General features: G+C 45.1%; 1 pseudogene; it reads left to right on the top strand.

Annotated features, from left to right (window-relative positions):
- LOC119351165 overlaps positions 1-17,642 on the top strand; it is a 39,728-nt pseudogene that overhangs the window by 4,400 nt on the left and 17,686 nt on the right.

Below are 17,642 nucleotides of genomic sequence, written 5' to 3'. Positions count from 1 at the left end.
GTATGTCATCTACATATAATATGAGAAATGCTACAGAGCTCCCACTCACTTTCTTGTAAACGCAGGCTTCTCCATAAGTCTGCATAAACCCAAACGCTTTGATCATCTCATCAAAGCGAATGTTCCAACTCCGAGATGCTTGCACCAGTCCATAAATGGATCGCTGGAGCTTGCATACTTTGTTAGCGTTCTGAGGATCGACAAAACCTTCCGGTTGCATCATATACAGTTCTTCCTTAAGATGCCCGTTAAGGAATGCTGTTTTGACGTCCATCTGCCATATCTCATAATCATAGTATGCGGCAATTGCTAACATGATTCGGACGGACTTTAGCTTCGCTGCGGGAGAGAATGTCTCGTCGTAGTCAATCCCTTGAACCTGTCGATAACCCTTAGCGACAAGTCGAGCTTTATAGATGGTAACATTACCATCCGCGTCCGTCTTCTTCTTAAAGATCCATTTGTTTTCTATCGCTCGCCGATCATCGGGCAAGTCTGTCAAAGTCCACACTTTGTTTTCATACATGGATTCTATCTCGGATTTCATGGCTTCAAGCCATTTGTTGGATTCTGGGCCCGTCATTGCTTCTTCATAGTTCGAAGGTTCATTGTTGTCTAACAACATGATTTCTAGGACAGGGTTGCCGTACCATTCTGGTGCGGAACGTGTCCTTGTGGACCTACGAAGTTCAGCAGTAACTTGATCCGAAGTACTTTGATCATTATCATGGTATTCCTCTTTAGTTGGTGTGGGCATCACAGGAACGGTTTCCTGTGCTGCGTCACTATCCCGCTCAAGAGGTAGTACTTCATCGAGTTCTACTTTCCTCCCACTTACTTCTTTCGAGAGAAACTCTTTTTCCAGAAAGCATCCGTTCTTGGCAACAAAGATCTTGCCTTCGGATCTTAAGTAGAAGGTATACCCTATAGTTTCCTTAGGGTATCCTATGAATACGCATTTTTCCGACTTGGGTTCGAGCTTTTCAGGTTGAAGTTTCTTGACATAAGCTTCGCATCCCCAAACTTTTAGAAACGACAGCTTAGGTTTCTTTCCAAACCATAATTCATACGGTGTCGTCTCAACGGATTTAGACGGTGCCCTATTTAAAGTGAATGTAGCTGTCTCTAGAGCGTATCCCCAAAATGATAGCGGTAAATCGGTAAGAGACATCATAGACCGCACCATATCCAATAGAGTGCGATTACGACGTTCGGACACACCATTTCGCTGAGGTGTTCCAGGCGGCGTGAGCTGTGAAACGATTCCACATTTCTTTAAGTGTGTACCAAATTCGTGACTTAAGTATTCTCCTCCACGATCTGATCGTAAGAATTTTATCTTTCGGTCACGTTGATTCTCCACCTCATTCTGAAATTCTTTGAACTTTTCAAAGGTCTCAGACTTGTGTTTCATTAAGTAGACATACCCATATCTACTCAAGTCATCTGTGAGAGTGAGAACATAACGATATCCTCCGCGAGCCCCAACGCTCATTGGACCGCACACATCGGTATGTATGATTTCCAACAAGTTGGTTGCTCGCTCCATTGTTCCGGAGAACGGAGTCTTGGTCATTTTACCTAAGAGGCATGGTTCGCACGTGTCAAACGATTCATAATCAAGAGACTCTAAAAGTCCATCGGCATGGAGCTTCTTCATGCGCTTGACACCAATGTGACCAAGGCGGCAGTGCCACAAGTATGTGGGACTATCGTTATCAACTTTAAATCTTTTGGCATCAACACTATGAACATGTGTAATATTACGCTCGAGATTCATTAAGAATAAACCATTGACCATCGGAGCATGACCATAAAACATATCTCTCATATAAATCGAACAACCATTATTCTCAGACTTAAATGAGTAGCCATCTCGTATTAAACGAGATCCAGACACAATGTTCATGCTCAAACTTGGCACTAAATAACAATTATTAAGGTTCAAAACTAATCCCGTAGGTAAATGTAGAGGCAGCGTGCCGACGGCGATCACATCGACTCTGGAACCATTCCCGACGCGCATCGTCACCTCGTCCTTCGCCAGTCTCCGTTTATTCCGCAGCTCCTGCTGTGAGTTACAAATATGAGCAACGGCACCGGTATCAAATACCCAGGAGTTACTACGAGTACTGGTAAGGTACACATCAATCACATGTATATCAAGTATACCTTTGGTGTTGCCGGCCTTCTTATCCGCTAAGTATTTGGGGCAGTTTCGCTTCCAGTGACCCTTCCCCTTGCAATAAAAGCACTCAGTCTCAGGCTTGGGTCCATTCTTTGACTTCTTCCCGGTAACTAGCTTACCAGGCGCGGCAACATCTTTGCCGTCCTTCTTGAAGTTCTTCTTACCCTTGCCCTTCTTGAACTTAGTGGTCTTATTGACCATCAACACTTGATGTTCTTTCTTGATTTCAGCCTCTGCTGACTTCAGCATCGAGAACACTTCAGGAATGGTCTTTTCCATTCCCTGCATGTTGTAGTTCATCACAAAGCTCTTGTAGCTTGGTGGGAGCGACTGGAGGATTCTGTCAATGACCGCCTCATCTGGGAGGTTAATGTTCAGCTGGGTCATACGGTTGTGCAACCCAGACATCTTCAGGATGTGCTCACTGACAGAACTGTTCTCCTCCATCTTACAACTGTAGAACTTGTCGGAGACATCATATCTCTCGACCCGGGCATGAGCTTGAAAAACTAGTTTCAGCTCTTCGAACATCTCATATGCTCCGTGATGCTCAAAACGCTTTTGGAGCCCCGGTTCTAAGCTGTAAAGCATGCCGCACTGAACGAGGGAGTAATCATCAGCGCGAGACTGCCAAGCATTCATAATGTCTTGGTTCTCTGGGACGGGAGCGTCACCTAGCGGATATTGTTTCCTGGCAGCTATGAGGATGATCCTCAGGTTCCGGACCCAGTCCGTATAGTTGCTGCCATCATCTTTCGGCTTGGTTTTCTCTAGGAACGCGTTGAAGTTCATGTTGACATTAGCGTTGGCCATTGATCTACAAGACATATTTGCAAAGGTTTTAGACTAAGTTCATGATAATAAAGTTCTAATCAAATTATGAACTCCCACTTAGATTAGACATCCCTTTAGTCATCTAAGTGTTACACGATCCGAGTCGACTAGTCCGTGTCCGATCATCACGTGAGACGGACTAGTCATCGTCGGTGAACATTTTCATGTTGATCGTATCTTCCATACGACTCGTGTTCGACCTTTCGGTCTCCGTGTTCCGAGGCCATGTCTGCACATGCTAGGCTCGTCAAGTTAACCCTAAGTGTTTTCGCTGTGTAAAACTGTCTTACACCCGTTGTATGTGAACGTAAGAATCCATCACACCCGATCATCACGTGGTGCTTAGAAACGACGAACTGTAGCAACGGTGCACAGTTAGGGGAGAACACTTCTTGAAATTTTATAAGGGATCATCTTATTTACTACCGTCGTCCTAAGTAAACAAGATGCATAAAACATAATAAACATCACATGCAATTATATAGTTGTGACATGATATGGCCAATATCATATAGCTCCATTGATCTTCATCTTCGGGGCTCCATGATCATCTTGTCACCGGCTTGACACCATGATCTCCATCATCGTGTCTTCATGAAGTTGTCACGCCAACGACTACTTCTACTTCTATGACTAACGTTTAGCAATAAAGTAAAGTAGTTTACATGACGTTATTCAATGACACGCAGGTCATACAAAAAATAATGACAACTCCTATGGCTCCTGCCGGTTGTCATACTCATCGACATGCAAGTCGTGAATCCTATTACAAAGAACATGATCTCATACATCACAATTCATCATTCATCACAACTTCTGGCCATATCACATCACATGATCAATCGCTGCAAAAACAAGTTAGACGTCCTCTAATTGTTGTTGCATCTTTTACGTGGCTGCAATTGGGTTCTAGCAAGAACGTTTTCTTAACTACGAATCACCACAACGTGATTTTGTCAACTTCTATTTACCCTTCATAAGGGCCCTGTTCATCGATTCCGCTCCAACTAAGGTGGGAGAGACAGACACCCGCCAGCCACCTTATGCAACTAGTGCATGTCAATCGGTGGAACCGGTCTCACGTAAGCGTACGTGTAAGGTTGGTCCGGGCCGCTTCATCCCACAATACCGTTGAGCAAGAAAAGACTAGTAGAGGCAAGTAAGATGACAAAATCCACGCCCACAACAAAGTTGTGTTCTACTCGTGCAAAGAGAACTACGCATAGACCTAGCTCATGATGCCACTGTTGGGGAACGTTGCAGAAAATTAAAATTTTTCCTACGGTTTCACCAAGATCCATCTATGAGTTCATCTAAGCAACAAGTCTAGGGAGAGAGTTTGCATCTACATACCACTTGTAGATCGCGTGCGGAAGCTTGCAAGGTGATGATGTAGTCGTACTCGACGTGATCCAAATCACCGATGACCTGCGCCGAACGGACGGCACCTCCGCGTTCAACACACGTACGGAACAGCCACGTCTCCTCCTTCTTGATCCAGCAAGGAAGGGAGGAGAGGTTGAGGGAGATGGCACCAGCAGCAGCACGACGGCGTGGTGTTGGTGGAGCTGCAGTACTCCGGCAGAGCTTCGCTAAGCACTATGGAGGTGGAGGAGGTGTTGGGGAGGGAGAAGGAGGCAACCAAAGGCCAGGGCGTTCAGGTATGAAGTCCCTCCTCTTCCCCCACTATATATAGGGGTGCCAAGGGGGGGTGGCCGGCCCTAGGAGATCAAATCTCCTAGGGGGTGCGGCGGCCAAGGGGGGTTTTCCCTCCCCCCCAAGGCACCTAGGAGGTGCCTTACCCTCCTAGGACTCTTGCCCCCCTTGAACCCTAGGCGCATGGGCCTATGTGGGGCTGGTGCCCTTGGCCCATTAGGCCAAGGCACACCCCCACACAGCCCATGTGGCCCCCCGGGACAGGTGGACCCACCCGGTGGACCCCCGGGACCCTTCCGGTGGTCCCGGTACAATACCGATAACCCCGAAACTTGTCCCGATGCCCGAAACAGGACTTCCCATATATAAATCTTTACCTCCGGACCATTCCGGAACTCCTCGTGACGTCCGGGATCTCATCCGGGACTCCGAACAACATTCGGGTTACTGCATATACATATCCCTATAACCCTAGCGTAACTGAACCTTAAGTGTGTAGACCCTACGGGTTCGGGAGACATGCAGACATGACCGAGACTCTCTCAGTCAATAACCATCAGCGAGATCTGGATACCCATGATGGCTCCCACATGCTCCTCGATGTTGTCATCGGATGAACCACTATGTCGAGGATTCGATCAAACCCTGTATGCAATTCCCTTTGTCAATCGGTACGTTACTTGCCCGAGACTCGATCGTCGGTATCCCAATACCTTGTTCAGTCTCGTTTCCGGCAAGTCACTTTACTCGTACCGTAATGCATGATCCCGTGTCCAACACCTTGGTCACATTGAGCTCAATATGATGATGCATTACCGAGTGGGCCCAGAGATACCTCTCCGTCATACGGAGTGACAAATCCCAGTCTCGATCCGTGTCAACCCAACAGCTACTTTCGGAGATACCTGTAATGCACCTTTATAGTCACCCAGTTACGTTGTGACGTTTGGTATACCCAAGGCACTCTTATGGTATCCGGGAGTTACACGATCTCATGGTCGAAGAAAGAGATACTTGACACTTGCAAAGCTCTAGCAAAACGAACTACACGATCTTTTATGCTATGCTTAGAATTGGGTCTTGTCCATCACATCATTCTCCTAATGATGTGATCCCGTTATCAATGACATCCAATGTCCATAGTCAGGAAACCATGACTATCTGTTGATCACAACGAGCTGGTCAACTAGAGGCTTACCAGGGACATTGTGTGGTCTAAGTATTCACACGTGTATTACGATTTCCGGATAATACAGTTATAGCATGAATAAAAGACAATTATCATGAACAATGAAATATAATAATACTTTTATTATTGCCTCTAGGGCATATTTCCAACACTTATTACGTAAGCTTCATAGATGACTACAGCAAATTTTCATGGATCTATCTCCTCAAGAGAAGATCCGGCGTCTTTCAAGTTTTCAAGAACTTCCAAGCTCTAGTTGAAAGAAAATTTGATCGCAAGATTATTGCAGTCCAATCGGACTGGGGGGGAGTACAAAAAACTAAACTCCTTCTTCCAAACCCTTGGCATATCACATCACGTGCCATGCCCGCATGCCCATCAACAGAATGGCTCAGCTGAACGCAAGCACAGACATATAGTTGAGGTTGGCTTAGCCCTCCTTGCTGGTGCATCCATGCCCCTCAAGTTTTGGGATGAGGCTTTTCTCACTGCCGTTCATATCATCAACATGCTTCCTAGTCGTGTTATCAACAATGAAACTCCACTAGAACGTCTTCTCCACACAAAACCAGACTACAAGTCCCTTCGTGTTTTTGGATGTGCCTGTTGGCCCAATCTTCGCCCATACAACAACCGCAAGCTTATGTTTCGCTCAAAGCAATGCGTCTTCTTAGGATATAGCGCCCAACACAAAGGTGTTAAATGCCTAGATGTCTCCATAGGTCGCGTCTATATCTCTAGGGATGTGTTTTTGATGAAACAAAGTTTCCCTTCGCTGACCTCCATCCAAATGCCGGCGCTCTTCTTCGTGAGGAAATTTTACTCCTCCCTCCTAATCTCTCCAGCATTGATCAAGGGGGCCTAAACTATGATGATCAACTACTGATACATCCTCCTACTAATGGCACACTTGTGTCTTGTGATGAAACAGGAGAAACCAGGGAGAACAACGAAGAAAACGGTGAAGAAAACGGCGAAGAAATCACCTCATCCGAGCGATATCTCATGTGTCGTGAAACGGGAGGAAGATCCGCCTCGGGATGCGTTTGGCAGGCGCAGCAGATCGGATCTTCCTCGGGATCCGCGGGCGCAGACGCGCCATTCACGCTAGGACTTCGTTCCCCGCCGACCGCCTCAGGGCGCGCCACGCGGTCGCCTCAAATTGGTCGAGGCGCGTCTCCAACGCCGCTCCAATCTGCGCCTGACACGCGGCCCCCTGCGACGGGTCTGGGCGATGCACGATTCGGCGCCCACCCGCGGTGCTACGCACGCCGCGCCCCGGTTCGCCCGACCGGGGTGGCGCCAGGAGCAGACGCAGCCACGGCGCCCCGCGCTGGTGCTGAATCCAGCGGACGTGACCGCCCGACACGCGCGCGCTCCGAGGCCGATACGCCATCATGCAGCAATGATGAGCTGCGGGGATCTTCTGCGACTGCTGCTGAGGATCCAACGTCGTCTCCTGCCACAGAAGATCCAAGCTCTGCAGATTCGGCTGCAGCGGTTAGTGAATCTCTCTCAGGATCGGCAACGACAACTCCTATTCAGCCCACAGGATCTTCTGCGGCTAATCTACAGACCACCTCATCACCACATCGCACACGGCTTCAAAAAGGGGTAATACAACCTGTTGATTACAAGCATATAACTAAATATGGCATGATATGTTCCACAGGCGAACCAGGTGAACCAAATACACTTGAACAAGCTCTTGGTGATGAACGGTGGCAGAAGGCAATGAATGAAGAGTTTATTGCACTAAAGAAAAATAATACATGGCATTTGGTTCCTCCACAGCAAGGTAAAAACTTGATCGATTGCAAGTGGGTATTTCGAATCAAAAGAAAGTCTGATGGAACCATTGATCGCTACAAAGCTAGACTAGTTGCAAAAGGCTTCAAGCAACGGTATGGTATAGACTATGAAGACACGTTTAGTCCAGTTGTAAAAGCTGCAACTATTCGTCTTGTCCTGTCTATTGCTGTTTCCAGGGGCTGGAGTCTCGGACAACTTGACGTACATAACGCGTTTCTCCATGGTGTTCTGGAAGAGGAAGTGTACATGAAGCAACCTCCTGGATTTGAAAGTAAAAGCAACCCCTCTCATGTGTGCAAACTTGACAAGGCACTATATGGTCTAAAGCAAGCTCCACGGGCTTGGTATTCTCGTCTTTGTCACAAAATGCAAACTCTTGGCTTTATTCCTTCAAAGTCTGACACCTCATTGTTTATTTATAACAAGTCCAACACATGCATATTTATCCTCATATATGTTGATGATATCATTGTGACAAGTTCATCTGATGAAGCGATCACAGGACTGTTGAAAGACTTGGGGCAAACTTTGCTCTAAAGGATCTTGGAGACTTGCATTATTTCCTTGGAATTGAGGTGAAGAAACACAAGGATGGACTTCATCTCTCTCAGGAAAAATATGCCACTGACCTAGTAAAGAAGGCTGGTCTGCAAGGTTGTAAACCTACACCCATCCAGCTCGGAAAAACTATCTCTTATGGAAGGTACACCCTTGAGCCAAGAAGACAGCACAAAATACAGAAGTTTGGTAGGAGCACTTCAATATCTCACTCTAACCAGACCTGATATCTCTTTTGCTGTCAATAAAGTCTGTCAGTTCCTTCATGCACCCACTACTGTTCATTTGACTGCTGCAAAATGTATAGTAAGATATGTCAAGAATACTTTGAGTGTTGGTCTCAGTTTCAGCAGATCATCTTCTACCCTTGTCAGTGCCTTTTCTGACTCTGATTGGGTAGGATGCTTGGATGACAGGCGTTCAACTGGTGGTTTTGCAATATTTTTTGGGCCTAACTTGATCTCCTGGTGTGCTAGAAAACAAGCAACAGTTTCTAGGTCAAGTACAGAGGCAGAATACAAGGCACTAGCAAATGCCACAACTGAAATTATTTGGGTGCAGTCCATGCTTAAGGAACTTGGTGTGAAAAGTAAGCAAGCTCCCTGTCTATGGTGTGACAATCTTGGTGCTACCTATCTGTCTGCCAATCCTGTGTTTCATGCAAGAACGAAACATATTGAGATAGATTTTCATTTTGTCCGAGAAAGGGTTGCTCAAAAACAGCTTGATATTCGGTTCATACACTCCAGAGATCAGATTGCAGATGGATTCACAAAGCCATTGCCAACAAGGAGCTTTGAAGCTTTCAAGTATAATCTCAACTTGATGAAGTTGTGATTAAGGGAGGGTGTTAAACATGTCATGTAACGTGTCAATGTGTGCACCGCACTGCACCACCTTTACCTAGCGCATCTCTTCTGATGAGGTTGTTGTGATATAGATTAGATTGGTAGTTGGGTAGTAGGATTCTCTCTTATCTCTACCTAGTTGTAACCAATTCTATCTCTTTTCTTCCAAGTCTCAATCTTTGTAACAACTCATGTATGCGCTGTATCAGGGAGGTGCGCCCCTGCTATTTAACACGAACCCGTCGCCTCCAACGAGGCAAGACGTTTCCGCCATCGCACACTATCCATATTACTAAAGTTGTACTATGTGTGTGTCAATTAATATGGATCGGGGGGAGTAGCACAATTGATATGTATCCCACTTCGTCCCTCTTCTTATTACACTTATTTTTGTGGTGGTTCTTGACTGACGATTCCTTTTTTACAGTACATGCTTCAACTGCAGCGTATCCTTGCTGATCCCAGAGCTACCAATATAATCGCCCCAGACCGCACTCCCAAGGTATTTTTTAATACTTGTTCATTTTATATGAGTGACTATTGATTGGCATATAACTAATATTCTTGCCTTTTTCCTGCAAATGTTTTTTCATGCTATCTTGTATGTTGTAACATTGTAAAAAAGTATGTTTTTCATCCCTCAACTATTATCTGATTGTAACTTTCAACCCTAGAGTCTAAACCGCCTCGACGTTGCTCCCTCAACTATCAATAGTGTGCGGTTTTCATCATTAAAGTGGTTCTGTCCAATCCAAAGCAGTTCTCAATGGCGTGGCGCCTACCTGTTGGCCACATCACCCACCAGTTTCCGCCATGCTATCAGTTCCCTTAAAAACAATTCATAAAATTGGTAATAATTTCAATAGATTTTTTAAGAACTCAGAAAACAGGAAATGTTCTAGAGAAAAAAGTTCCGAAAATCACATCTGTTTTTGTATTAAAGAACTTGTAAAAATGTAAAATGCAGGAAACTCAACTTTATGGAAACAAAAATACGAGGGAGACATCTATTTTCTCTTACAAATTTTTTTGTTTGTCTTAATTTAGTTTTTATGTTCAAACGTTGAAATAAACATATGGAATATCATGGAGAAAATTTGTGACATGCTAGACATGTGGGTGCAACTGCAATGTGAGCTACATATTTAGGTGCCATGTAATTCGAAATTGTTCTCGAAACCATTATGAGAGATGAATGTTGCATGGTATTGAACTTTTCATAGTGGAGGGTTCAACTTTGGGTAGTTTAGAAGTTTAGTTCTGAAAGCTACATATGTAATAGTCGAGGGATGAAAACTTGCACATTTTCCTAATCTCAATGGCATCAAATGCCTTTGTAGAATTATTTTGCTGTTATGCTTTGTTAGTTGGATAACTGAACTGATTGCCTTCTATTTTGTTTGTACATGGATTGGTCCATCTAGGAAACGCTCATAAAATATTATGGCATATACGATCGTTTGTCGCCAGTCCTCCAAAAGGATAGTGTTCCACTCTTCCTCCGCATCTTCGAGAAGTACAGGGAGTGCTTTGTTTCTGGTTTTGTCATCATTCCACAAACCCTTGACTTAATTATTCTAGAGAATGCCCTGCGTTGTGCTAATCTTGTTTTGGAGGGGAAGTCACCTAAGCTCTGCGGAGTACGTGCCAACCCCAACTACATGACCAGCTTTGGGTACTTCCCCCTCCACCAAGCTGCAGAGTCATTCTCCGTCGAAATGGTTGAGTTACTGTTCCGGTATGGTGCATCGGCCAATCAGCGCACCTCGGGTAATAAAATCATCGAGGGCCTCCTCCCACTCCATGTTGCCATCGAGAACACTTGCCAGCATAAGTATCTGGAGGACAACCTATTAGTTGACGAGAACTACAGGAAGGGGAATGTTGGGTACATCTACAAGCTAATACATCTGCTTTGCCTGCCTGAGATGGTTCGTGTTAAATCCCTCCTCACATACTTTGGTTACATGATAGCAATAAAGAAGTTCAGCTCATCCCAGTTATTTAAATCCACCATTCTTAACAGTGTTTAAGAACTGACAATCTGTGATTTTGTATAGTTCAATTTGTGAGATGGACAGTTTACCTTTTTAAAACATCTGATGTATTTATGTCCATAATACAGGAGGCACCGTTTTTCTTTAATCAATGGGAAATGAGTCTAAGTTTCTCTGCAATTATAAGTTTTAAGTTCATTTTGCTTGCTGATAGAGTTTGATGTCAATGTTATGTATACTATAAGCACTTGAAGTGAAAGCTGTTCTGTGTTGGTGACTTATGCAGAAGATCTTCTTGGACACCACTAGATTGCTTGCAGCTCACACTGATAATGTAGTCGATGAGCTCTGGAAGTACATGGAGCATGGGAAGATTGTCCCTGCAGCTATTCTTCTCCTTGCAGCTCAAAGGCGATTTCGTAAGCTCAATGGTTTTGATATGATCAAGAACCGTATTGATGATTCTATATTCTCCCTGATAAGGGAGGGCTGTGGATTGCAAATTGGTAAAAATACCAAGGCAGCAAAGCAGCGGAAGGAGAAGGAAGTACGTTTCTATAATGCGTTGTTCCTTGTTAGGATAATTCTGAAAGCTGGTGAAGCTCTTGATGCATATATTCAAACTCATTCAGAGGTACCACCTTTTCATTTGATGCATACATTTGTTTTTTCTTGTTTTACCGAATCTTAATATTCTAGTATGTTATGGTTTGGCTTTTGAACCTTAAAGTATTGATCGTAGTGAGAAAATATTATATAACAGTTCCCTTGCCGACCATAATGAAAAGAACAGAGTTTTTTTCTTTTTGACTTGCAAGGCCGGTGATCTGCCGAAGAGAGTATCTGACTGTTTTTTCTTCTTGTTTTACCAAATCGTCATTGTCATCAGACATCTTTTTTTCTTGGATTCTTTTTGAATTAATTTTTCTTGGATTTTCTCTGCTATGACATCTTTATAATCAATATCTCCTGAAAATGTGCATTATCAGTATTTCCCTAAGTAATAGTACTAAATCGGTTATTCGGGGGAAGCCATAGAGACAACTAGTTCCATATTGTAGTTGGGTACTATTTACTGATTGAAAAAGGTTGTTGTTACTATAATTTATTTATTTATTTTGAGATGCTTGATTTCTTGACAATACCAATCTTACCAAATGTTGGTGTCACCAAAACTCAAGCATGGCCAAAACGCAGCAATTATCAACTTGCATAAGTTGATAGACTGATAAACTAATACAAGATAGTAGCAAGCATGGCATCACAACCCAATTAGTAAAAGCCATTCTGATGATCATCCCACTCCCCAACTCATTGGAGGGCTCCTCAACCCATTACTCTCTTCACCACCATGAGCATGATATGAATAATCATCTTCAAAGTCACGATCACCCACATCTTCACCACGCACAGAGATATTTTGATCCAACTCAACTACTTTTCATGGGCATCCATGTCTAAACATCGACATCCCCATGAGCTCAAACCCTGAAGATTTAATAAGATTACGGATACAGGTGTACTGGCATCTATCTGTAAGCACATTTGAGATCTGTAGTGGTAGACTGGTAATCTAGTGTTTAAGTCTTTGGCACTCCTGGCCATTTGGGTTTATGGAACAGGTTAGAACATAGCACATGAGTTGAGTAGGATTGGACACTTATCAAGTAAATCAAAACAAGTCAAACCTAATTACCTTTGTTACTGGGTTTATAGAATAATATGCAGGCATCTCATCACGAGGTCCATGGAAAAGTTTCAGCAGTTCTCAAAAGTTATGATGTTGGTCTGTCGGAAAAGATATTTGCATTGAAGACCTTCAATGGTTCGATTTTTTCATGCCTTGTGCTTCTATGGTTGCTATATCTTGTATCTGTAGACGATTACTTAACAATATTTTGATTCTTTATTTCATATGCTCTTGAAGCTTCCCCTATGACTGTGGAGGGCCGGATGGTGTGTTACATGAACACGGTACGTCTGTGTTTCACAGCCACATGAACATGGTACATCTGTGTTTCACAGCCTGGTATGTTAAAGTTACTTCACAAATTTCGCAAAATTGGCTGTAATAATTCTGTCATGGGAAACAGGGGGCACAGATTTGACCAAGGCAGCCATTGGATCACCTACTCCTCAAGCCAAGGAGAAAAATGTAAGGATATTTGAACTTGAGTTCCTCTCGATTTTTCTATCTCTTATTTTGCTGGATGCTGATTATCATTTTTTTTAAGAATTTTGTGTTTTCTGTTTTAATTTCTTTCTGATGTTTACATGCTGAGACTGACAAAATTGTGTTAATATTCATTTGGATGATGAGAGTCACATTCAAGTCTTCAGGCTACATTTTCACGGATAATCCCATATTTTAGTGGTGTGTGTACAAATTCAAGAGTCCTTTGATGGCTAGAGATGAAACTCCTGTTTTAGTTTTTATCAAGAGAACTGATGTTGTGCAAATGATCTTGTATTGTTGTAGTAAAAGTGATGTCTTCTGTGCAAATTTACTGTGCAGGTGTGCTAAGACGAGCATCCATTCTCCTGCAGTTAGTCGAGATGGTTATCGATTTGTGTCGTTTTGTCCACCACAGATGCTGATCCTTGTCTATTAACGCTCTCAATCTCATTATCATTCTAAAATTGTTGTCTAAGTAGTACTTCCTCCGTTCACAGATATAAGATAATTTATCTTCTTTTGATTTGGAGGTATATAGATACGCTGTGTCTTTTGTTCACTCGTTTCAGTCTGTATGTAGTGAATATTGCAATATTCAAAACATCTTATTTGTGAACGAAGGGAGTAGTATATATCTTTCTGAGGCTTGACATGGGTCTGAAGGGTGCAACATATGTCAGTATTCAGCTTGAACCATGACTCTAATTCTTATGTAACCAAGCTCAACGGCAGCCTGAGCAGATGACTCTAATTGATTGCATACAACAAATTTAGACACTACTAAATGTCTGAATGTGCAAGAATTTTTATTTTCCAGGCATCCTTCATCAATTGCTTTGTTTCTTTCTTTCTTAGTTCTACAAAAAAAATGGTTTCTTTCTTCTAACGAACATGACATCTTTCTTCATTCCTTAAATCAGCTTGTTTATGTTTCTTGGCAATTCTGATGAACCCAGGTGGTAGGATTGGAACTCTTTTCTTTATGGCCTTTGTGGCGTGCTCACAAACTCGTGACTTGTGGTTCAATCACGGTAAACGGTCATAGACCATTGAGGTGCACTGGTACACTGGATCATCATATAGCATATTTAAAAGTGGCAAATAAAATCGACAAGCCGGCATGGACCAGCGCGGGCAGGGGCTCCGGCTCATTGTCGAAGGCCTCCTTCATCGTCGTTGACCTCCGGCGAGCTCACCGGCATGCTGGCCTCTATCTGCCGTGCACAACGGCCTTGCCATCCGACGTGTAGACGGAAAAGTTTGCAATACAATAATCATTGTATTGATGGGGTGCTGGTGCACGTATATATATTACAAGGGAAGACCTCTACCTCAACTATACAAGACTAGGAGGTGGGCCACAAATCCAATACACGTGCAATACAAAACACATACTCAACACCCCCCGCAGTCGAAGCACTGCCGGAGACACAGAGACTGGACCGAAACTCCTCAAAGATGGGAGTAGGCAATCCCTTAGCCATCACATCAGCAAACTGTTGCGTCGTCGGCACGTGGAGAACCCGAACACGGCCAAGGGCAACCTGCTCGCGCACGAAGTGAATATCGAGCTCAATATGCTTCGTCCGTCGATGGTGCACCGGGTTGGCGGAGAGGTAGACCGCGCTGACGTTATCGCAGTAGACAAGGGTGGCCTTGTGAACATCACAAAGCAACTCCTGGAGCAGCTGACATATCCAAGAGCACTCGGCCACGACGTTGGCCACGACGCGATACTCTGCCTCGGTGCTGGAGCGGGAGACCGTGGGCTGCCGCTTCGATGACCAAGAGATCAACGAGGGCCCAAGGTAGACGCAGTAGTCTGACGTGGAGCGTCGCGTGTCAGGGCAGCCAGCCCAGTCAGCATCCGAGTAGGCCACGAGGTCGGTGGAGGCGGAGGCCGTCAGGGTGAGTCCCAAGGACATGGTGCCGCGTATGTAACGGAGAATACGCTTCACCAGAGTCCAGTGAGAGTCACGCGGGGCGTGCATATGGAGGCACACCTGCTGAACAGCGTATTGCAGGTCGGCGCGAGTCGACGTCAAGTACTGTAAAGCACCGACAATAGAGCGATAAAATGCTCCATTGGACGCAAGAGACCCCTCCAGAGCAGAGACCTTCGCTTTCGTGTCGACAGGGGTAGGCACCGGCTTGCAGTTAAGCATACCAGCATGCTCAAGGAGCTCGTGGGCGTACTTCTGCTAATGCAGAAAGAAACCATCAGCCCGGCGGATCACCTTGATGCCGAGAAAGTAGTGCAGGGTCCCCAAGTCCTTGAGGGCGAACTCATCACGAAGACGAGCAGTCAGCCGCTGAAGGAGATCGGGGGTGGACGCCGTGAGGATGATGTCGTCAACGTAGAGCAGTAAATATGCAGTGTCAGCTCCCTGATGATTGCTACGTCTTAAGCTTGCGTTGGTTTTCCCCGAAAAGGAAGGGATGATGCAGCAGAGTAGCGTAAGTATTTCCCTCAGTTTTTGAGAACCAAGGTATCAATCCAGTAGGAGGCCACGCTCAAGCCCCTCGTACCTGCACAAAACGATAGCTGCTCGCAACCAACGCGATTAGGGGTTGTCAATTCCTTCACGGTCACTTACGAGAGTGAGATCTGATAAATATAATATTTTTGGTATAAAGATGTTGTAACACCCCCAGATGATAACCCTGTCATCAAGCTAATTAATGGTTCATGTGCGCATTTTTCACTAAGTCAAAATGCCGCTTGTCCCAAACCCAACTTCAAATTCATATTTGAAATAAAGCAAATATTTATTTCTTCAAATTGCAAAACTAAAATGTTCGTCATCTAGAAAATATTTCAAAACAAATGTTGTTAAGGAAAACAGCATCATCTTCAACTCATATGGGCCTAAGCATTTAAAACAGTGCCAAAACGACACTTTAAATGCCCTATTCTTTTTTCAAAAAATCAAATGAATTCCAAACATGCCTAAACTTTTTTTGAAAGTGTCTAAAATAACCAGGGATTTAATGGCACCCTTCCCAAGTTTTTCCCGAGTCAATAGACTGCCCAAGTAATTCATTTCCTCTCTCTGTTATTTAATAAAAAGAAAAACAAGGCAGCCCACTCCGCACATGGGCCATGAGTGCACAGTGTGCCGGCCCAGCCCACCTCCCATCTCCATCTTCCTCTGTTCACAGAAGCCCCCATGGACGCCGGGCGCACGTCCATGGCGCCGTTCTCCACGCGGCGTTCATCCATCGATGCCCCGAGAGGATAAGAGACCACCCTCCCCCTCGAACCCTAGGACGCCCCTGCCTCTCCCCCCTTCCTCCTCGTGCCGCGCCTCGCTCTCCCTCGACGCGCCCGCTCGCCCGAGCTCGCGTACGCCATGGCCGTCGACGCCATCGCGGCCATCGTGCTCCCCGCGCCGTACGAATTTGTCTCGAAGCATCCTCGTCGTCGTCTCCTTCGTCCCCGACCATTGAATCAAGCCGGGAGGGCCCGTACGCTCGCCATCAAGCTCGTCGTCACTGCGTACATCATCGTCGCCGCCGTTGATTGCCGCCACTTCGACCGTCCCCGGCCCCACCGACCACTGCGTCGTGACCGCTGTGAGAACCCGCATCGAACCCCTCTTGCCTTGTCCCTGAATTCGAGCTCGAGCGTGTTCCTCCGCAATCACCGTAGCTTGCCGTCCATAATGTCCATTGAACCTGATGTTGCCATGCTGCCCAGACCTCGGCAGTGATGCGCACGAGCTACTGAAGCTCGCAGGAGGCCGTAGCGCTCTTTATCGCTCCCGCTAGTGCATCGTAGAGCCGTTGCCGCTTGCATCCGAGTCGCCGCCGCCCCTGTAGCTCGTCCAGTGCACGGCGTGGCTGCGCCCTTGCGACGCCCGCGCGTGCGCGTGCGCGTGCCGCGCCTTGGCCGCGCCCGTGCGCGTCGTGCCTGTTGTTCACGCTGCTGCGCTGCCCCTCTGCTTCACCATTGCCGCTGCTGTTCGCTGCCTACTGCCGCTGCTCTGCCTGTACTGCTGCAGCTACAGTAAAGTTACTGTAGCGCTAGCTAGCTTTTCTAATTCTACGATGATTAACCCATTAGATAGCCCCTAAACTCCAGCAAAACAATTGTTAACAAGACTAAAAAAATTATGGGAAGGTAGTACACTTGACAAGGTTCAAAACGTTCCATTTGATCAAATTCAAAAGGTGTAAGGATTAAATGCAATGAAAATGACAAAAGTCTATATTCTGTTAACAGAAAACCAAAAAACAGTTTTATTTTCATAGCTACTTTAGTGCTCTTGTTGTTCAAGCAAATGAACTCTAATATGGATGTAATTGGTACTAACATGTAGATCACAGAAAAGTACTCAAAATTGATATAAGGCACTAACTCATAGGATGTACAGAACAATAG

The sequence above is a fragment of the Triticum dicoccoides genome, chromosome 1A, assembly GCF_002162155.2.
Source record: "Triticum dicoccoides isolate Atlit2015 ecotype Zavitan chromosome 1A, WEW_v2.0, whole genome shotgun sequence".
Classification (NCBI taxonomy): Eukaryota; Viridiplantae; Streptophyta; class Magnoliopsida; order Poales; family Poaceae; genus Triticum; species Triticum dicoccoides.
The sequence above is the reverse complement of the archived record's forward strand: the minus strand, read 5'-3'. Positions and strand labels throughout refer to the sequence as shown.